This window comes from Aegilops tauschii, chromosome 7, assembly GCF_002575655.3.
Source record: "Aegilops tauschii subsp. strangulata cultivar AL8/78 chromosome 7, Aet v6.0, whole genome shotgun sequence".
NCBI lineage: Eukaryota > Viridiplantae > Streptophyta > Magnoliopsida > Poales > Poaceae > Aegilops > Aegilops tauschii.
Genome location: NC_053041.3, coordinates 536,181,918 through 536,205,047, shown reverse-complemented (window position 1 = coordinate 536,205,047; position 23,130 = coordinate 536,181,918).

Genomic DNA, 23,130 nt, shown 5'->3' with positions numbered 1-23,130 from the left:
TTATCTACTTCAATACCTCGTTCAGTAATTTTATGCCCGAGGACAATACCTTCATTTACTATAAAGTGGCACTTCTCCCAATTCAAGACAAGATTTGTTTGTTCAACTCTCTGCAAAAATCGATTAAGGTTGCTTAAGTAATCATCAAAAGAAGTCCCGTAAATAGAGAAATCATCCATGAAAACCTCAACAATTTTTTCACAAAAATCAGAGAATGTGGCGGTCATACATCTTTGAAAGGTGGCAGGTGCATTACATAAACCAAAAGTCATACGTCTATAAGCAGAACTTCCAAAGGGGCAAGTAAAATTAGTTTTCTCTTGATCTTCGTGTGACACGGGTATTTGAGAGAAACCAGAATATCCATCAAGAAAATAAAAGTGTGTGTGTGTGTGTGTGTGTGTGCTTGGATAATATTTCTAACATTTGATCTATAAAAGGCAAGGGGTAATGGTCTTTTCTGGTAACTTTGTTTATTTTCCTGAAATCAATAGCCATTCTATAACCAGTTACAATTCTTTGTGGAATGAGTTCATTTTTATCATTAGGAACAACAATTATACCTCCTTTCTTAGGAACACAATGGAGAGGACTTACACATCTACTATCTGCTATGGAATAAATGATACATGTTTCCAGAAGCTTTAATATTTTAGTTCTTACCACATCCTTCATCTTAGGATTCAATCGTCGCTGATGATCAACAACTGGCTTAGCATCAAGTTCCATATTAATCTTGTGCTGACATAGAGTGGGAGTAATGCCCTTAAGATCTTCAAGAGTATATCCAATAGTGGCACGGTGCTTCTTCAGAGTTTTTAGTAATCTATTTTCTTCATGCTCTGAAATATTAACACTAATAATAACAAGATATATCTTCTTTTCATCAAGATAAGCATATTTCAGTGTATCAGGTAATTATTTCAATTCAAACATGGGATCACCTTTAGGTGTAGGAGGACTTCCAAGAGTTTCAACAGGCAAATTGTGTTTAAGGATAGGTGGTTGATCAATGAACATCTTATCTATTTCATTTCTTTCATTCATGTGCATATCATTTTCATGGTCTAGCAAATATTATTCTAACAGATCAGTAGGAGGTACGGCAATAGAAGCAGGACCAATAATTTCATCCTTACTTGGCAATTCTTTATCATGAGGTTGTCTACGGAATTTAGAGAAATTAAACTCATGAGATACATCACCAAAGTTAACACTTATAGTTTCCTTATTGAAATCAATCTTAGCGTTAACTGTATTCAAGAAAGGTCTACCAAATATAATGGGACAAAAATCATCTTGTGGAGAACCAAGAACTCAAAAATCAGTAGGGTATTTTATTTTTTCACACAAGACTTCAACATATCTAACAATCCCAAGCGGTGAAATAGTATCTCTATTCGCAAGTTTAATAGAAACATCAATGTATTCTATCTCAACAGGTGCAATATCATTCATAATCTCTTGATATAAGGTAAACGAGATAGCACTTACAATAGCACCCAAATCACATAAGCCATGGTAACAATGATCTCCTATTTTGACAGAGACAACAGGCATGCCAACAACAGGTTTATTCTTGTCTTTACTATCAGGGTTAACAATTCTAGTAGCTTTATCACAGAAGTAAATAACATGCCCATCAATATTATTGACCAAGAGATCTTTAACCATAGAAACATTAGGTTCAACTTTAATTTGTTCAGACGGTCTAGATGTTTTAATATTACTTTTGTTAACCATGGTTGAAACCTTAGTATGTTAGGGTGGTTTCTCAATATAAGCGGTAGGCACAACTGGATCAACATTGTAAATGATAGTTTCATCTTTAGCTATAATGGGTTCCTCAATCTTTTATTTAATACGGGGGGTGATATTTAAATCACTTCTTCTTAGGGAGATCAGCATGAGTAGCAAATGATTCACAAAAGGAAGCTACTATCTCAGAGTCAACTCCATATTTAGTGCTAAACTTATGAAAAGCATGGGTATTCATAAAAGATTTAACAAATCAAACTTAAGTATTATACCTGACTCTTTGCCTTTGTTGAGTTACCAATCTTCAGAGTTGCATTTAATTCTTTCTAGAAGATCTCATCTAAATTCAATAGTTTTCTTCATAAAGGAACCCGTAGAAGAAGAATCAAGCATGGTTTAATCATTACGAGAAAGCCGAGCATAAAAATTCTGTAAGATAATTTCTCTTGAGAGCTCATGATTGGGGCATGTGTACATCATGTACTTAAGCCTCCCCCAAGCTTGAGCGATGCTTTCTCCTTCACTAGGCCAAAATTATATATATAATTCCGATCACGATGACCGGATGCATAGGATAAAACATTCTTGATGGAATTCCAATTTCAATCTGTTCCAATCCCACATTCCAATATCATCACATAGCCTATACCATGTCAATGCCTTTCCCCCCAAAGAGAAAGGTAAATCCTTCTTCTTAACTCCGTCTTTGGATAAACCTACAATCTTAAATAATCCATGAACTTCATCCACATAGATTAAGTGCATATCGGGATGTACGGTTCCATCTCCCGCATAAGGATTAGCTAGCAGTTTCTCTATCATATCCGAAGGAATCTCATAATAAACATTTTTTAGTAGGTTCAGTAGGTTGAGGAGCAACTCTTTGTGCTTCCGGTCGAGGTGAAGATACCCAGAACAAACCCCTCAAAAGATTGTTTTCCATAGTAACAAGTGACAGTAAATTTCAGCATGTAATATAAATGTTTCCTTGCCAAATTCCACTTACCAAAGGCGCTTCACTCGCCGGCAACGGTGCCAGAAAAGAGTCTTGATGAGCCACAAGTATAGGGGATCAATCATAGTCCTTTCGATAAGTAAGAGTGTTGAACCCAACGAGGAGCAGAAGGAAATGACAAGCGGTTTTCAGCAAGGTATTGTATGCAAGCACTGAAATTGTGGGTAACAAGTAGTTTGATAGCAAGATAATTTGTAACGAGCAATAAGTAATAACGGTAAAAAAAAGTGCAGCAAGTTATCCCAATCCTTTTTGTAGCAAAGGACAGGCCGAAATGGTCTCTTATAATAAGCAAACCGTTCTTCAGGACACACGGGAATTTCATCTAGTCACTTTCATCATGTTTGTTTGATGCGTGTTCGTTACTTTGATAATTTGATATGTGGGTGGACCCGTTCTTGGGTTCTATTCTTACTTGAAGAAGCCTCTGACTTATGATAAACCCCTCTCGCAAGCATTCGCGACTATGAAAGAAGAATTAAGATAAATCTAACCATATCATGAAACATATGGATCCAAATCAGCCCCTTATAGAATAGCGCATAAACAAGGGTTTAAGCTTATGTCACTCTAGCAACCCATCATCTAATTACTACTCCATGATGCCTTCCCTTAGGCCCAAAGATGGTGAAGTGTCATGTAGTCGACGTTCACATGACACCACTAAAGGAAGCAACAACATACATATCATCAAAATATCGAATGAATACCAAATTCACATGATTACTTATGACAAGACTTCTCCCGTGTTCTCAAGAACAAAAGTAACTACTCATAAATCATATTCATGTCCAAGCTCAAAGGGGTATTGAATAGCATTAAGGATCTGAACAATTAATCTTCTACCAAATAAACCAACTAGCATCAACTATAAAATGTAATCAACACTACTAGCGACCCACATGTACAAATCTGAGGTTTTGATACAAAGATTGAATACAAGAGATGAACTAGGGTTTGAGATGAGATGGTGCTGGTGAAGATATTGATGACGATTGGTCCTCCCACAATGAGAGGGTTGTTGGTGTTGTTAATGACTTCGATTTCCCCCTCCCGGATGGAAGTATCCCCGGCAGAATCGCTCCGCTAGAGAGCAAAAGTGCTCCTGCCCAGGTTCTTCCTCGAGACGATGGCGCTTCGTCCCGAAAGTCCTCTCCTTAATTTTTTCTATGGCAAATGGGTTTATACACCAGAAGATGGGCACCAGAGGCTGGCCAGGGGCCCCACAAGCCACCAGGGCGCGCCCAGGGGTGTGGGCGCGCCCTGGTGCCTAGTGGGCACCTAGGTGGCCCCCTATGGTATTTCTTTTCACCAATAATTTTTATTTATTACAAAATAATTCTCCGTGAAATTTCAGCTCATTTGGAAATGTGTAGTATAGGTATCTCTGACATGGCTTTTTTAGGTCCACAATTCCAGCTGCCGGCAATTCCCCTCTTCATGTCAATCTTGCAAATTAAGAGAGAAAAGGCATTAGAATTGCTCCACAAAGTATTATATTGATAAAAAACATTATAAATATCAGTAGGAAAACATGATGCAAAATGGACGTATCAAATTTATAGGTGAAAATATCATATTATGTCGATTTTTGAACAAATGTAGTTTCATCATTTTTTTAGTTAGTTTTTTACCCATTTATCCTTTTCTCTCTATAATATTTTAATCATCCTCTTGTTTTCTTATATCAATAGAATGTGGTCCCACTCTCTTTGTCCTTAGTGTTCTTCCCAAAGATAGACGTCACTGTTTCCAAACATAGGCATGCAAGGAGGGACGCATCACGGGATAGAAAGATAGTTCGCGAAATCAATAATTAAGGAGTACTCCTTTCAAAGATCACTCCCACTCCCTAGAATGCGACAAGTCGCGCCACTTGTCGCAACCTAGGAGTTTTCCCTTTTTTCGTTGATCTGTTTATTCAAAATGTTTTGTCTCTTAAACTGTGCGTCCAAATCTTAAACCATTTTCACCATTGGATTCTCGCGTCGAGATCATCAAAACAAGATCCCATGTTGATAGGTTTTGACAAACTTTTTTTCACGAAAAACTGGACGGAAAAACAAACCGAGTGCACGTTTTTAAAGAGAGGCACGGTCGTACCTCTCGCGAAAACAAAACTGTACCTCTCACGGAAGCAAAACTGTGCCTCTCGCAGAAAGTAAAAAGAAAAAAGAACGTGTTTTTTCTTTTCTAAGAGGCAAGGTCGTGCCTCACGCGAAAGCAAAAACGTGCCTCTCTTAGAAGCAAAACTGTGCCTCTCACAGGAAAAAAACATGTTTTTTTCGTTTTCGAGGGCCACGGCCGTGCCTATTGCGAAAGCAAAACCGTGCCTCTTGTGAAAGAAAAAAAACGAGTTTTTTTGTTTCTGAGAGGCATGCCCGAGCCTCTCGCGAAAGCAAAACCGTGCCTCTCACGGAAGCAAAACCGTGCCTCCCGTGGAAGGAAAAAAGAAAACATGTTTTTTCGCAAAAAAAAAAAATCAATTTTTTTCCCATCCAAAAGCTAAGAAAGAGCCGTGGGAAACCAAAAAGCCAAAAACCCATCTAAAAAGCCGAAAACACGTGTGAAAAATAAAAGAAAAACACAAAATCCATAGGAAAAACCCCAGAGCGTGATCGTTGGGAGGCTCCCGAAGAAGCGATCGTTAATTAGTTGCTCTCGATAGTTCATTTGTTCAAAATAAGAAGATAAAAATGTGTTGAAAGATACTGGCAAGACAATCTCAGCCAACATTTGAAGCCCGCAACAGATATAGTTCAACACAAAACAAAAGGCCCACAACAGACAACCCAACGACACGGGGAGTAAAAGAGGGCGCCCCTATTCCTCGAGAGCAACTAGTTGACGAGCGCTCCTTCCAGAGCCTCGAAACGATCACTTGTGGTGTGTTGAGAGCGCGTCACTTGGCGCGCTCTCAGCCGCCGTCACGTGTCGCGCCCTGTGCGCTCCCTCTGGATTTTGTTTGTTTATTTTTCCGCACACATTTTCGGCTTTTTAGATGGGTTTTCGGATTTTTTTTAACTTATCGGTTTTCCACCGGTCTTTCTTAGCTTTTTGACAAAAATCGGAAAAAAAATTGCGCGACAAAAGCGCAATTTTTTCTTCCTCAAGAGCCATGGTTTTACTTCCACGAGAGGCATGGTTTTGCTTCACGAGAGGCACGGTCGTGCCACCCGGAAACGGAAAAAAAGGTGTTTTCACTTTTTTTCTTCCGCGAGAGGCACGGTTTTGCTTCCGCGAGAAGCACGGCCGTGCCTCTCGGAAAGGGAAAAAATATCTTTTTCCTTTTTTTTCTTTCGCGAGAGGCATGGTTTTGCTTTTGTGAGAGGCACGGTCATGCCTCTCGGAAACGAAAAAAATCGTTTTCTTTTTTTCTCTTTTCATGAGAGGCACGTTTTTGCTTCCACAATAGGCACGGTTTTACTTCCGCGAGAGGCACGGTGCCTCTCGGAAACAAAAAAACATATTTTCTCTTTTTTTTGGCAAGAGGCACAACCGTACCTCTTGGAAACGGCTTCCGGAAAGGGAAAAACACGTGCTCCTAGTTCGGTTTTTTCGTGAAAAAAAAGGTTCGTCAACACCTATGAACATGAGATCTAGTTTCAAAGATCTCGATGCGAGGAATCCAGCGATGTAAACAGTTCGAGATTTGGACGCATGATTTTGAATAAACGGATCTAAAAAAAGGGAAAACTTCCAGCTTGCGAAAAGTGGTGCACATACAACACGCCACTTGTCACAACCTAGGGAGGTGGGAGTGTTCTTTAGAAGGAGTCCTCCTCAGTTAGTGATTTGGCTATTTCTCGCTTTAACCGAGCCAGGGGTAGCTCTCGCGTCAGGGCATCCCTAGATGGGCCGGCCCAGCCGCCTGGAGTGTTTTCTGTTGTTTTATTTTCTCATTTTTTGCTTTATTTTCGTAATTTTCTTTATATTTTAAAAATATTCCACACACACACGCACACACACACACACACACACACACACACATATATATAAACACTCTTTAAAACACATTTGTAAAAATGTTGAACAAGTATCTGGAAAATATTGAGTAAGTATTAAAAAAATATTGAACAAGAATTTGAAAAATATTGAACATGTATTTGAAAATGTTGAATAAGTATTAAAAATGTTGAACAAGTGTTTGAAAAATGTTGAATAATTATTAAAAAAAGTTGAACGAGGTCTTGAAAATGTTGAATAAGTATTAAAAATGTTTAACAAGTATTAAAAATATTGAAGTAAGTATTACAAAATGCTGAATGATTATTTAAAAATGTTGAACAAGTATTTTAAAAATGTTGAAAAAGTGTTCGAACAATGTTGAACGTGTGTATAAAAATGTTGGTCACTTATTAAAAAATGGTTTTGACATATACGGAAATGTAGAGTGAAAACAAAATCAAACATAAGGAAAAGAAAACAAAAACGAAGAAGAAGAAAGAATACCAAACAAAAAATGGAGAAGAAAAAAAAACAAACAAAAAATTGGAGAAGAAGAAAAAAGAAACCAAATAAAAACAAAGAAAACTCTATCAAAATAAAAAGAGAAAACAGGAAAAAACATTTGTAAAAACAATGGAAAAAACCGGCTTCATTTGCCTCAAGTATAAAACACGCCACCAATTTACCGCGTGCAAAGGCATTGGTGCAGTGGCTAACCTCGCGAGCTATCTCCCTAGCTACACACACGTGATGTCAGCTGACTGAGACTTCACGAAGTATCAGCTGACTGAGACCTAGACAGACCCTTTCATATAAGCCCTCCTTTAAAAAACTTCACAAGTTGGTTCAAAGCTGCCCCCCGTGTAACAAAGTGCAACTCTTCAACAAATAAACATGTAATTAACAGAAAGACACTACTACGCACCGGGCGACCGGCCAGGATTGGCGCTGGTGGCCACCCGTGTCGTAGGATTAGCCCATCATTAACCGTCCAGATTTTAATCTCACCTGCTACTCAAACTCATGGTCCTTCTCGAAAAGCCCCTCTGTTTTAGTTGTTGCCTCCATACCCTCCGTTCAAAGCTCGTTCCCCACGGGCACGAAACAACTGACCGAAGTACCTCGTGCCTCCCACCTCCTCCCCCCTCCCCAGCTCACAACACTTCCGTCCGTTAATGATTCATAACTAATTTTTGGATTAATTATCTGTTTCTAACTGATAAAAATTAAGCGCACGCATGACATAGGTTTGAGCCCCATGTAGAAGTGTATGTTTTAGCCAATGCAACTAAAAGATCGGTTTGATAGGTGAACTGGTTAGGTGTATAAATTTACAAGCAAGAGTTTAGGGTTCAAAACCCAGTAAGCGCAATAAATAATTGCGGCCTACCCCCGCTTCCATAGATCGGTTTTTTGGTTGCATTAGCTAGAACATGCATTTCTACACTCGGCCCGGCTCGTTTACGAAACGGAGAGCGCGGGAATGACCGTTGTTCTTTTTTGAGAGAACGTCGGCCTTTATTAATCAAGCAAACAGATTACATAGAGTCTCCCGGATGCAATCCGGAGCAGAATGAAAAACACGAGGACTCACAGAGTTCAGACTAGATCTAGCTAAAACATGAGCTAAAATATTACAATGCCGACGAACATGCATAAAAGAGACCGAAGACAAGGCTCGACACGCCATCTTGATATCCTCGATGATCGAACCCACCATGGACCTGTCCCGGATCGGAGAGTGAATCCTTTGAACCACCGAGAGGCAATCAGATTGAAAAATCACCGATCAAAGTTCTTCTCGCCCGCCAGCTGCACCGCCCGACGGAGCACCAAGGCCTCCGCCAGCTCTGGCGACGAGACACCGGGCAAGGGCTCGGAGGCAGCCGCCACACACAGTCCGGAATGATCCTGAACCACCACCCCCGCCGCAGAAGACACACAGTCGGAGGACACCGCCGCATCAAAGGATATCAGCATCGTACCAGGCGGTGGCTGAGTCCAACGAAAGCCCGTCCCCGAAGAAACACGTCCAGGGCCAGCAGCAGGCTTGAAAAGGTGCTGGAAAATCATCTCCACATAAGCTATCGACCTCGCCGCAGTCCGCTTAGGATGAGGAGGCTCCGGGTCATTGCGAACAGCATTACGGGCTTCCTAGATGTGCCATAATGAGACCGTGATGACAGAGATTTCCTTGTCGGAGCACCGGTCAAACAGTTCGAAAAGCCACTGCTTAGGAGAAGTGAATGACGAACGACACAATTTGATGCCAAAAACCTGCTTGATCTCCTCCCAGACCAGTCTTGCATGGACACAAAAGAGCAACGCGTGCTCGATTCCTTCCGCTCTGCCACAGAACACGCAATCCGTCCTCGTTGGGACCTGACGACGCTGCAATTGTTCTCCCGACGGCAAGCAATTGTGAACAAACCTCCACAGCAAGATTTTCATTTTGTTCGGGACCTTGATGTTCCAAATCTTCTTCCACATCTTGTCCTCCAACGGCCAACCTGAATTCTGGCCCCCACCATTGCCACTTCGCGACAACAAGAACAAGTTCGTCCTGGCCATATTGTATGCTGAGCGAACTGAGTAATGACCATACCTTGTAAACGGCCAGCGCACATAGTCCGGGCCTCCCTCCAGGTTCACATTAATATTAAGGATGTCATCAGCCACCACTTGAGGGAAAAAAGCACGCACGGATTCCTCATTCCAGCCTCCATTCTCTTCATCAAGCAAACAGTGAACTGTAGCCGTGTTTGGAATAGGTGAAAGAGTTCGAAGCATAGCCGGAGGAGTGGAAGGGATCCAGTGATCCTTGAGAATGAGAGTACTCCTGCCATCTCCTATTCCCCATTGCACACCCTACTTGAGCAGGTCCCGCCCATGCAGAATAGCACGCCAAGTAGCCGAGGCAGAACTAGGAGCAGAAGCATTCCAAAAATCACCAAAAGGAAAATACCTTCCCTTTAGAACTCGAGCACACAAAGATTCTGGATCAGTCAGAAGCCTCCATCCTTGTTTGCCCAACATAGCTTGGTTGAAGAGCGCCAAATCCTTGAAGCCCATGCCCCCGAGGGACTTCGGCGTAAAAAGCCACTCCCAAGAACGCCAATGCATTTTCTTTTTGCCATCCTCACGACCCCACCATTGATCAGACACAATGTAGTAGGAATGACTGTTGTTCTCATGCTCCAATAGCATGTGGAAATGCATCCCTTTTAAGGAGGTCCAAAACTTCCTCCACTTTTGGGATGGTACTAAATTTCTGTAGTCATGAGTCAATGACACCCACATGAGCCTTTCGATATTTTTCTAAAACTGATTCACGGGCCGGAAGTATATCTCTATTCCTATAAAATGCGAGTTAGTGATGATGGTATGCGGCTATATGTACCGTCCGATCTGAAATCTAAGGCTGAGATTGAGAGTAGGATGGCAATGGGTAGGGTATGGGCGGGGTAGAGCAATACTATGCCCATACCCGTATAGTTGGTGGGTACAAAACCCATACCCGTACCCATGCGTATGAAACTTTACCCATACCCATACCCGACGGGTACCCGTACCCATTGGGTACTCAGCGGATAGAACAAATAGCACATGAGTTGTTCACATTTTTACGCTCATTGATAGCACATTTGATAAAAAAAACAATTATCTCAACTCAATAACTTGTAGATGAGTACAATATACTCATAAGTCAATAGGAGCAGACAAGCAGCATGACAAATTAATGATTAATTGACGACAACTTAACATTAGTTTACAAGCGGGCAGGGTATGGGTATACCCGCGGGTACAAGGTTATACCCGTACCCTACCCATGACTTAACGGGTAGGGTATGGGTATTACCCATGAGTATAAAAATGTGTCCATATCCTGCCCATGCGGGCCGTACCCGTGGGTAAAATTGCCATCCTTCATTGAGACTGAGACGTATTGTGCCCAACCAACCGCCAAAAACACGAATAGTCTAGAGGTTTCTCCTTCTCTAGGGAAACAGATTATTCTAGAACCCCTCCAAACCTCTAGACTATTTATGATATATGCAATTATATACTGTTTCATTGCAAGCATGAGATTATTGATTGACATTAACAATTTAACATGTATGGACGTACTAATAAAAGGAGTAAATTCTAGCCACGAGCAGGAGTCGTCCCCCCTCACGAAGATGACAGTTTTAAATCACTGCCTTATCATGTCACCGTGGAAACATTCTTGAAGCCGATGAGACAAGCATAGTTGGCGGGAGACAAATAAGAAATAACCGATGTGCACAAGAATAATACAAAAGCCCAACATACGTACATTACATCCAAAGAAGTTGATGAAAAACTGAAAAAAGAAAAACGATGCCAGACTACAAGACAAATGGATCAAAATTTAAAAGCATATAAATCATAAATTGGTGGCTATATTTTCCAATAGTATGAATACCAATGGCGGGCATACCATAGGCGCAAGCAGGGGCGTCCACCCTTGGGTAAAACCAAGCAGCGCACAGCGCAGCATCAAAGACTGTTCGTCCCTGCAAACCGCCCTGGGTCAGCCCCCGCTGGACACCAAACATCGATTGATCTCCCCATTCGACCATCACATTATCCGGCAGGAGCAGCAACAGTCTGCACGCTTATCCCCGCCACCAGCTGATCCTCCGCCTTCCTCGGGAGCTCCGCTAGGTCCCTCCAGCAGAGGTGCCTCTAGTGCGGATGCACGAGGAACCGAGATGGATAGTTGATGGCCGTGATGTTTGTCGCCGCCGCTGTCTTCCCTCGGAGGACTCTGGCGACGATATAGCCGCTGGCCCGCGGCTCGTTCCAGCCTGAGCCCCGCGCCTTGATCCGTGGACATGATGAATCGACTGGCCGGCTAGCTACTAGCTAGTCGAGTTAATTAGTTACTACTCTCTCCATCCCAAAATATAAAAACGTTTTTCATACTACACTAGTATGAAAAACGTTCTTATATTTTGGAAAAGAGGGATAGCTACCTAGATCAAAGCTTGGACGTTGGAGCAAAGCGGGTGTATTTTGAGCTGGACGCTTTGATCCATGGAGTGCCTTTATATACAACGGTAGGCAGCACCCAACGACGGGTACGTCCCAGCTGCACCAGGACGAATTTGGAGGAAGGATCGACGACGTAGCTAGCTAGCGTAGACTAGAACGACGAATCAGCGTGCGGTTAGGTCATTTCACCTAATCAGCGGACAACAAATTAATTTGTCAGCGAGATATACGAGCCAAAAATAAATAAATTACCAGCACCCAACTACGTACGCGCTCTAGTCATTCAAGTAGTCAGCGGTACGTCCAAGCTGCACCAGCACGTAATGAAAAATGAAAAGGATGAATCAACGACATAGTCAGTGCAGGTTGAAATGACGAATCAAAGTGCGGTTAGGTTATTTCACGTAATCAGCGACAGCTTAATTTGTCAATGACATATGCAAGCCTGGAAAAAAAACCTTCCTGTGAACCTACCTTGGTAAAATTTAGGAAAAAATAATCATAACTTTGACCAGCACGCAACGACGTATCCAAGTCGTCCATGTTCGAGTCAGTGGGATGAGTTTATCTAGGGCGAGTTTGAGAAACGACAGAATCACAAGACTTAGTATTAGTTGGTCTATCAGCGTACGTACGTTGAGGTTGACCAGCTCAGCTAACTGTTGATTAATTATTAGTCTCCGTCCACTTCAAACACGCATGGGTACACACAAGTGATGAGTGTACGTACCAGGACTTTGGCCATTGACCACGCACCGGCTGAGCTCAAGTCCAGTACATGCATGGCTTGCGGCATGCCAAGTGCATACTCCGGGAAACTTCGATAGGAAACGCTTTTGGGATTCCACCGAAGAAGAAGGAATGGCACGGGATGGGGAAACTCAAACGAAGCAGAGAGAGAAGCCCATGCTGCAAGCTGGTCTGCTACGCTCTTAGTTCGGGCCAAAACTGGCGAGAGCTCCAAACCACCGTCTTAAGTGTCGAAATCATCCATTAAAGAGTACTCTTTGTAAAGGTCATCAAACCTCCTCAGGTTGCAACAAGTGACGCACTGGGTGTACATCATTTGTCCCAACCTGAAATTTTCCCTTTTCCGTAGATTCGTTTATTCTCAAATCTCGAACCGTTATTACTGTTAGATTTCTTGCTTTAAGATCTTCGTAATCAGATTCCATGTAGGTAGCTTTTGATGAACTTTTTTTCCAAGAAAAAATCAAACAGAAAGCGCAAGTTTTTTCTACTTTTTCCCTTTCCGGAGAGCACAGTTGTGTCTCTCACAGAAGCAAATCTATGCCTCTATGAGAAGTAAATTTGGGCCTCTCGCGGAAAAAAAATGGTTTCCTCCTTTTTCCAAGAGGCATAGTTGTGCCTCTCGCAAAAGCAAATTTGTGTCTCTCGCGGAAGCAAATCTATGCCTCTATGAGAAGTAAATTTGTGCCTCTCGTAAAAGAAAAGTGTTTTTTCCTCTTTTTTCCAAGAGGCACAGTTGTGCCTCTCGCAGAAGCAAATTTGTGTCTCTCGCAAAAGCAAATTTGCACCTCCACGAGAAGTAAATATGTGCCTCTCGGAAAAAGATAAATAAAAAAAGAAAGGTACAACTGTGTCTCTCACGAAAGGAAATCTATGTCTCTCGCCAGGAAAAAACATGTTTTTTGCGCAAAAAAAAAATCAAAACTTGTTTTGGTTCAAAACCTAAGGAAAACTGAAAAGCAGAAAAATCATCTAAAAGCCAAAAATGCGTAAAAAAATCCGGAGAGAGCGTCCAGCATGCGACACGTGGTGGCGGCTGAAAGCCGCCAAGTGGCGCACTCCCAACCCACCCAAAGTGACCCTTGCGGGGTCTCCCCAAGGAGTACTCCTTGATTAGTTGTTCCCCTTAAGCGCCAGTCACCACGTCTACGTCTTTCTCATACTAGTTTCCATTAGGAATAACCTACGGGCCAGCGAATCGGGCCGGCCCATCGATGCATTCACTCGCTGCCACTCGTAGTGATCTCGTTGTGAGAGCAACTAATCAAGGGGTACACCTTGCAGGTGCCCTGCAAGGGTCACTTTGGTAGGCTGAGAGCATGTCATTTGGTGCCCTCTCAGCCGCCGCCACGTGTCGGCACTAAAACCGGCGGATCTCGGGTAGGGGGTCTCGAACTGCTGATCTTGGCACAATGGTAACAGAAAGTAAAGGAATACGGTATTTACCTAGGTTTGGGACCTCTCGAAGAGCTAAGACTCTACGTCCTACTTGTATTGTATTGATTGTGGATGGGGTATAAACTACAGGATGGTCTACCTCGAGATCGTATAATTGATTTCTAACCTATTTGACTATGCCTCTACAAACTAAATCCTTCGGCATATATAGGCACCAGGGGTATTTTGGGTTACAAGTATGTCGGCTACAAATAGGGATAACATGCCGATCATTTGAATACGACTTAAAGTGTACATCAAGTCTTCGGAGGTTTCCATCTTGAGTACCCGTGGGCCATGCCCTGCATGGCACATTTTTCAATTGTCGATGGGTCCTTGGCCCGGCCCATAAATGACAAGCCAACGTGGTGTGCACCTCCTAATTCAGGACACCATCACCACGTGTCGCTTGTTGGGCACTCCTTCGGGATTTTGTTTTAGATGACTTTTTTCCAGTTTTTTTAACTTTTTGGTTTTCGCCTGCTTTTCCCTAGGTTTTGAAGGGAAATTTTGATATATTTTTTACGCGAAAAAACAATCTTTTTGCTTTCACGGGTGGCGCCAAATTTACTTCTCAAGGAGGCACATGTTTGCTTCCTGAAAGGCGCGTCTGTGCCTATCAAAAAAGGAAACAAAATGTCTTTTTGTATCCACAGGAGGCATAGATTTGCTTCTGCGAGAGGCACAATTGTGCCTCTCTGAAAAGGAAAATAATCGTGTATTCTTTTTTTTTTTGCTTACACGGGAGTCATCGATTTGCTTCCGCGAGAGACACGGCCCGAGAAAAGCGGGAAACACGTTTTTTTTGCTTCTACGAGAGGAACAAATTTTGCTTCTCATCGAGGCACAAATTTATGCCTCTCCTAAAAGAAAAAAAAACTATGTTTTTTTTGCTTTCACAAGACGAACATATTTGCTTCTCGTGGAGGCACAGATTTTCTTCCACGAGAGGCACGTGTTTTTTCTTTTGCGAGAAGCACATATTTGCATCTTGTGGAGACACAGATTTGCTTCTGCGATATGCATTGTTGTGCCTCTCGGAAAGGGGAAAACCAAAAAAATGCTTTTGGCTCGGTTTTTTCCTTCTGATTTTTTCTAGGTTTTTTCGTGAAAAAAAAGTTCATCGAAACCTATTAACAAAGAATCTACTCGGCCCAAAAAATACAACGGTGAAAACTGTTCAGGACTTTGGACTTATGGTTTAAGAGATAAAAAGTTTTGAGTAAATGAATCTACAAAAAAATTAAAAGTGAGAAAAATCAGGTTACGATAAAAGCTGCACAAGCAGTGCACCACTTGTCAAACCCCGAGAAGATGAAAATGATGTTTACAAGTGGTACCCTTTAAGTAGTGATCTCGCTGTAGGTCGCTTACTCGCCAACACCTATTTGACGCCTCAAGCGCGTGTTAAAGGTTATCCTGTAGACGGGCGCACACACCATGCGTCCTCGGCTTGGCCTATTTACTTTTTTTAACCTTCAAAAAATTCTGCCGGAAGTGAGATTCAAACTCGATACCACATTGTTTCATTCCAACACGCAGTAACCATCTGGGATTGCTCGCTTTCTGTGCCTACTTTTTTTAGCAAACCTTTCCGTGTCGACGACTACTTCTTTCCCTCATTAGTTGGGTTATATTTTTGTTTCTTTTTCTTCTATTTTTCCATTTTTACCGGGTTTTTCTCGTTCTTATTTTCCCTTTTTTTTTCCTTTTTATACGCGTGAACTATTTCAAATTCATAAACTTTCTTTAAATTTGTGGACATTTTTTAAAATTTATGAATATTTCTCTTTACAAAACACATAAACTCTTTTCAAATTCATGAACCTTTTATGAATCTGCAAACTTTAATTTCTAATTCGTGAATTATTTTTCAAATTCATGATTTTCATGAAAATGCAGGCACTATATTCAAATCCATGGTATTTAAAAAAAATCAAAATCCATGAACTTTTTGCAAATTCGTCAACTTTTTGTCCATATTCGATGAACTTTCTTTTTAAATCCGTGAACGTTTTTCAAATCCATGATCATTTTTAGTACACATGAAAAAAATTCAAAATTGATGAACTTTTTTCAAATTGGTGAATTGTTTTATCCAAAATCAACAAACTTATTTTAAAATTCGTGGCCTTCTAATCAAAATTGCAAACTTTATTCGAATTAGATGAACTTTTTAAATTCGGAAACCTCTTTTTAATTCATGAATTTTTTGAATACTTGAACTTTTTTTTGAATTCCTAAGATTTTTTTTGCTTGGTTGTAAACTTTTTTTTAGGAGCGAGAAGTGGGTGCCTTTGGTGAGCGAGTGGCAGGTTTTTTTACGAACGAGCGAGCTACTCGCTCACGTAGCTGGGCCGGCTCACCCGAGGGGAAACGCTGGAGATGCTTTCGCTACCTGGCGCGGTGAGCGCTGACTAGGAGTTCCCCGCTCACTCTTTAATTTTTTCCCTTTTCTTTCGTTTTTCCTTGGGGTTTTCATGGTCTTTTCACTTGTTTTCTTTTGCTTTTTCTTTACTCCTTCGTTATACCATGTTTTTCTTTGTTTCTAATTGGTTTCCTTCTGTTTTCTCCCTTCTTCATAATACTTTTGCTTCTTCGTTGTTTCTTTCTTGGTTTTCTTCATATTCCTCGGTTTTCTTCAATTTACTTTTTGTTTCTTTGTTGGCTTTAACCGGTTTATTTTTGACACATGTTCAATTTTTTTAGTACACAATTATACTTTTTAGCACACATGTGTAACATTTTTCGATATACATTGGACATTTCCAAATACATTATGTACAATTGCTAAAAATACATGATTCGAACACCTTCTTGAATACACGGTAACATTGTCAAAATACAAGTTGTACATAATTTTTAACTGCACGAACATGTTTTTATATTTTATAAACATTCTTTAAATCATCATGGACTTTTTATTGGAAACACATGAATATTTGTTCAAAATGGCACATACATTTTATAGAAATAAGATTTTTTTTAACCTATGGGATTTATTTTACATTTTTATAAACAATTTTAAACGTCAAAAGCATTTATTAATCATAGGAATTTTTGAAAAAATGTCACGTGTATTTCTTATTGGTATAAAAAGAATATAGTACGCAAACATGTTTTTACAATGTATATACTTATTTTTAAATTGTCATGCACACATTCTTAAGATAACAAACTCGTGAAACATACAAGATAGTTGGGCATGGAATTTTGAGAAGAAGGGGATGTTTACTGTCAGATCTGCATACAACATGTTGGTCTCGATCAGGAAGAGAAGGGAAGCATGGCTGGAAGGAAACACAGGGTCGTCGACCACGAACAGAGAAAGCGGGGATTGGAAGAAACTCTGGCACACTCCAGTACCAGGGAAAGTGAGGATGTTCTTGTGGCAACTTGCAAAACAATCGCTACCAACAAACGATGCTCGTGCCCATCGCAACATGGCGCAATCGAGTGTGTGTGGGCTATGCGGAGTACAGGGTTCCTGGCGTCACTCGCTGCTGGAATGCACAATGTCTCGATGCATATGGGCGTTGACAGAGGAAGAGATTGTTCATAAAATAGCAGGCACGACAAAACCTTCAACCAAACAGTGGCTCTTTACAATGATGAATCTGTTGTCGCATGCACTTTTTGTGAAGATGGCTGTAACACTTTGGGCGATTTGGTCAGCAAGAAGGAAGGCGATTCACGAAGAAATCTTTCAAAGTCCGCAGGCTACTCACATGTTCGTCCAGAGGTTTATTTCTGAACTTGATATGATCAAGTATCCATCCCCAGCACAACCGAGTACACGAACAAGAACGGTTGGAGGCACACGACCTAAGGCGCCGCCCCCGGGCTTTGCTAAGATGCATGTAGATGCAGGCGTGGCTCGGTCTAGGGGGACGGCAGCGGCTGTCTGCCGGGACGACCAAGGGAATTATATGGGTAGTTCTTCCCTGCTAATATGTGGTATGCAGGATCCAGCCACACTGGAAATCATTGCATGCCGGGAAGCTTTGGCGTTGGCTGAGGATCTGGGAGTGCAGAACTTTGTTATCTCGTCGGATGCAAAACAAGCAATACATGATCTGAAGAATGCCAGTAGAGGTCGCTATGGGGCTATCATCGAGGAAATTCAAGCTAGAGCAGCTAACTTTACCTGCAATTTTATGTATGAAAGTGGTTCAGTTAATATAGAGGCACACAAATTAAACTTGCTAGATTTTCCCTTTCATTAGATCAAGGGCGCCACCTGTGGCTTGTCCAACCCCATGGTTTATGATCAATAAAGCTTTTGCTTTACCGCTAAAAAAAACCGGGTGACAGGTGGACCATTGACCATGGAGCAGTTGACTTTTGAAAAAAAAATTGAAAAAAGAATCAAAATATGAAAAAACATCTTGGGGTTTGAAACCATTCATAAATTTGAAAAGAAGTTCAACTATATGAGAAAAATTCGAAATTTTCAACAAAATATTATTGCATTTTGAATACAAATTTGAAAAAGTTCATGGATTTTTCGTAGATTTAGACATTTTCATGCATTTGAAAAAGCTCACTCATAAAAAATAGATGAATACCTGTGTACTGAAGTGGGCCTACCCAGCGTATATACAGTGGCAGAGCTAGATGAGATTTGCTGGGGGCGAAAGATAAACTGTAAATGTTTGCACGCGGCGGGGGGGGGGGGGGGGGGGGGGGCGGCGGGGAGGAGGGGGTCAAAGGCTAACTTTTTTAATCAAACCATCCACAAAAATCCTTAGATTTAGACCAAAGCTGGGGGGAGGGGTGGGGGCAGTGGACTTCCCTGGAATACCCAAGAATTTCGCGTCATTTTTTTACTACATATAACATATATACGGTAGAATCTGAATAGGCCACGGCAGCTACGCACATGACCAGACACGAGCGACTCGGCGTCTGATTACGCGCGCGAGCAGCTCTAGGCCTCCAGCTCGTCTCCCTTCCTCCGATTCTTTTTTGTTTTTTTACATCCCCTCCCTACTGCTCGTCTGTGTTGAGAAACGCAGTATTTCAAAAAATTTACCTACGATCACGCAAGATCTATGTGATGCATAGCAACGAGCGGGGAGAGTGTGTCCACGTACCCTCGTAGACCAAAAGCGGAAGCGTTAAGTAACGCGGTTGATGTAGTCGAACGTCTTCGCGATCCAACCGATCAAGTACCGAACGCACGTCACCTCCACGATCTGCACACGTTCAGCTCGGTGACGTCCCTTGAACTCTTGATCCAGTTGAGGCCGAGAGAGAGTTCCGTCAGCACGACGGCGTGGTGACGGTGATGATGAAGTTACCGGCGCAGGGCTTCGCCTAAGCACCACGACGATATGACCGAGGTGTATAACTGTGGAGGGGGGCACCGCACATGGCTAAAAGATCAACCTGCGTGTCTATGAGGTGCCCCCTAACCACATATATAAAGGAGGGGAGGGAAGAGGTGGCCGGCCCTAGGGGGCGCACCAGGTGTGGGGAACCCTACTAGGACTCCCCAGTCCAAGTAGGATTCCCCTCCTTTTTCCTATTCCTAGTAGGAGAAGGAGGGAAGGAGGAGGAGGGAAGAAGGAAGGAGGGGGCGCCGCCCCCTCCTAGTCCAGTTCGGACCAGCCCATGGGGGAGCGCATGGGCACCCCTTGAGGCCCTTCTCTCCTTTCCCGTATGGCCCATTAAGGCCCACTACTTCCCCCGGCGAATTCCCGTAACTCTTCGGTACTCCGAAAAATTCCCGAATCACTCGGAACCTTTCCGATGTCCGAGTACAACCTTCCAATATATCGATCTTTACGTCTCGACCATTTAGAGACTCCTCGTCATGTTCGTGATCTCATCCGGGACTCCGAACAACCTTCAGTACATCAAATCACATAAACTCATATTACGAATCGTCATCGAACGTTAAGCGTGCGGACCCTACGGGTTCGAGAACTATGTAGACATGACCGAGACACATCTCCGGTCAATAACCAATAGCGGAACCTGGATGCTCATATTGGCTCCTACATATTCTACGAAGATCTTTATCGGTCAAACCGCACAACAACATACGTTGTTCCCTTTGTCATCGGTATGTTACTTGCCTGAGATTCGATCGTCGGTATCATCATACCTAGTTCAATCTCGTTACCGACAAGTCTCTTTACTCGTTCCGTAATGCATCATCCCGCAACTAACTCATTAATCACATTGCTTGCAAGGCTTATAGTGATGTGCATTACCGAGAGGGCCCAGAGATACCTCTCCGATACACGGAGTGACAAATCCTAATCTTGATCGATGCCAACTCAACAAACACCATCGGAGACACCTGTAGAGCATCTTTATAATCACCCAGTTACGTTGTGACATTTGATAGCACACAAGGTGTTCCTCCGGTATTCGGGAGTTGCATAATCTCATAGTCAGAGGAACATGTATGAGTCATGATGAAAGCAATAGCAATAAAACTAAATGATCATTTATGCTAAGCTAACGGATGGGTCTTGTCCATCTCATCATTCTCTACTGGTGTGATCTCGTTCGTCAAATGACAACACATGTCTATAGTCAGGAAACTTAACCATCTTTGATTAACGAGCTAGTCAAGTAGAGGCATACTAGGGACACTCTATTTGTCTATGTATTCACACATGTACTAAGTTTCCGGTTAATACAATTCTAGCATGAATAATAAACATTTATCATGATATAAGGAAATATAAATAACAAATTTATTATTGCTCTAGGGCATATTTCCTTCAGTCTTCTCCAAGGCCGATTCAATCGATCCACTTTCCTAACCTAGCTGCTCCCTCCCCCGACTCAGCCTTCCCTTGAATCAGGCCCGGCTCCGTCGGCAGGCCGACCCTCTCCTGCCTCCCTCGCCTCGCCCCTCGGTCCCCTCCCCTCCACACTCCTGCCAGCCCGCTCCCTCCCTTGCCCATTCGCCCTCCGGCTTTCGCGACAGCGCGGCTCCGTCGCCCCGCCAGGTGCCAGTCCGCCTCCGGCCTCCCCTGCTCCCCGGACACCGGCCCAAGTAGGCCCCCGGCATGCCAGCGCACCAGCGCCCTTTCCCTCTGTTTTCTAAACAAATCTGAAGATTTTTCAGTGATTGCTTGTAATCTGAAATTGAATTCGTCCAATGTTCATGAAGCGTTATGTTGATAAGGAGAGCAAATTTTTTTAGAGGAACACCCAGCCTTCATTTCCTGGCGCCACCACTGAGGGGGGGGGCGTGCCCCCCCCACCAAGTAACACATAGCTCTACCCTTGTGTATATACATCACGATCCAGATGATATTGCAATGAGGACGATAACATAGTCAATACCTATGATACGTAGCGTAGAGTCAATGGTCACAAGTAGTTGGAGTTGCAGATATCGTAGGGATCGACTACATATCAGATGATCACGCACGACAACGCTGACGCTGCTCCAGCGGCGAAGCGTGATGAGTAGGTGGCGGCTTTCGCCTTCGTCTCCACATCCAACTCGTTAGTCGGCGGTGCAAGTGCAACATGGTGCTACGTAGAAGCATGGCGACCGATAGACCACCATGGTCGGGGCGTGTAGCCATATGGTGCATAATGCAGAGGAGGAGGCACTCTCGTGGTGGCTGTCAAAGGCAAATGAGCTGGAGCTGGAGCCGCAGAAGAGCTGGAGGAAGTGGCCGAGGCCGCCGGTGCTGCTATTGCCTTCTTCCGTGACTAGCACCGGAGCTATGTGTCTATTGAAGGGCTTAAACATGATTTTTTTAGCCTTTGACCTCTAAACACTAATATTCTGTCTTTGCCCCACAATAGATTTTGTCTAGCTCCGCCACTGCCGGAGATGGTCGCCGACAAGCCATCTCTGCCGTTCTACTCCGGACACGTGGGGTGCGCGGGGCAGCGCGAGCATACAATGGTCATCGGCGATGATTTCAGTCAACCAAGCTCGGGGGCGATCGGGAGAGGAGGGGAGCGGCACAGACTGGCATACGTTGGTTCTTGGACAGAGCTAACTAAGGGTAGCTTGCTTCTCTATCTTGAGCTGAGCGATCCACCACGTAGTGGTTGTTATATGTGGAGTGAAAGGGAGAGAGACGTTGACGAGACGCGGTAGGACGTTTTTGCACACTTTGTGTCCAATAAAACCACAATCTGTTAAGACAACTAACACGTGGGTTGACCCAGTTTTCCGGGTGCTCCTTCATGATAGAGTGAATTCTAGAAACCTTCTCAGGAGGAAACTTTCTGTTCTAGCCTCATATAATTGTGCCACAACTGATTGTCAAAGTGAAGAAACTCTTCAACATCTTTTTTGGAGTTGCCCTTTGCTCAGAGATGCTGGAAGTATATCTACTCTGCAAGGAGGGTCAATCTATGTGTGATTGAAGCTTTCCAATATTTGAAGACGAAATTGAGGGTGCCATTCTTCACGGAGATTATTATTCTCGCTGGTTGGGCTATGTGGATCACAAGGAATAATAATATATTTAAGAACATTGAGCCAACTTTTCAGAGATGAAAAGATACTTATTTTCTTGAGATGAACCTATTGGGACATAGGATCAAAAGGAAATATGCCGCTACTTTCAACCTTTGGCTGGACAGCCGGTTGTAATTTTATTTTTTGTTGTTTCTTATTTTCTTCCTTCTTTGGCTTACCTCAAGCCACTATTTTTATTTATTTTCTTCTTTTAGTAAGATTTTGTGAGAATTTTTTTAGGCTTTGCTGCCTTGATTAATTAAAAATTTCATTGGGGCTTTTGGCCCTACTGTTTATAGTAAAAAAAAGCACCTACAACGATGAGATGGCACTTCAAAATACACAACATAGATATGTACATGCTCAGCGAACAAGCCACATTTTTTAAGGCTGCCGTGCGTGAGCAAATTACATTTACATTTTGAAGGGCATGGCACTTGAGAAATGATTTGATATTTGGTAAAGGTAAAGAAACTAGCTCTGCCTCTATGAGTTTTATTCAAAGCTACCGGGACTACTCCTCGTCCTGTCATACCAACATGAAGATGGAGATTACCAACAACAATAAGGAGGGGGTGGATGGCGTAAATTATACCAATGATGTGGATGGAAAATGTGTGACCTGGCAGCCCCCCGATCCAGATTTCATTAAGATCAATGTTGAGGCAATTTTTGTGAAGGCCATTAGTGCTGCCAGAATAGGAGTGGTCGCCAGGAACCATACAGATGAAGTCATCATCTCTTCTTGGGA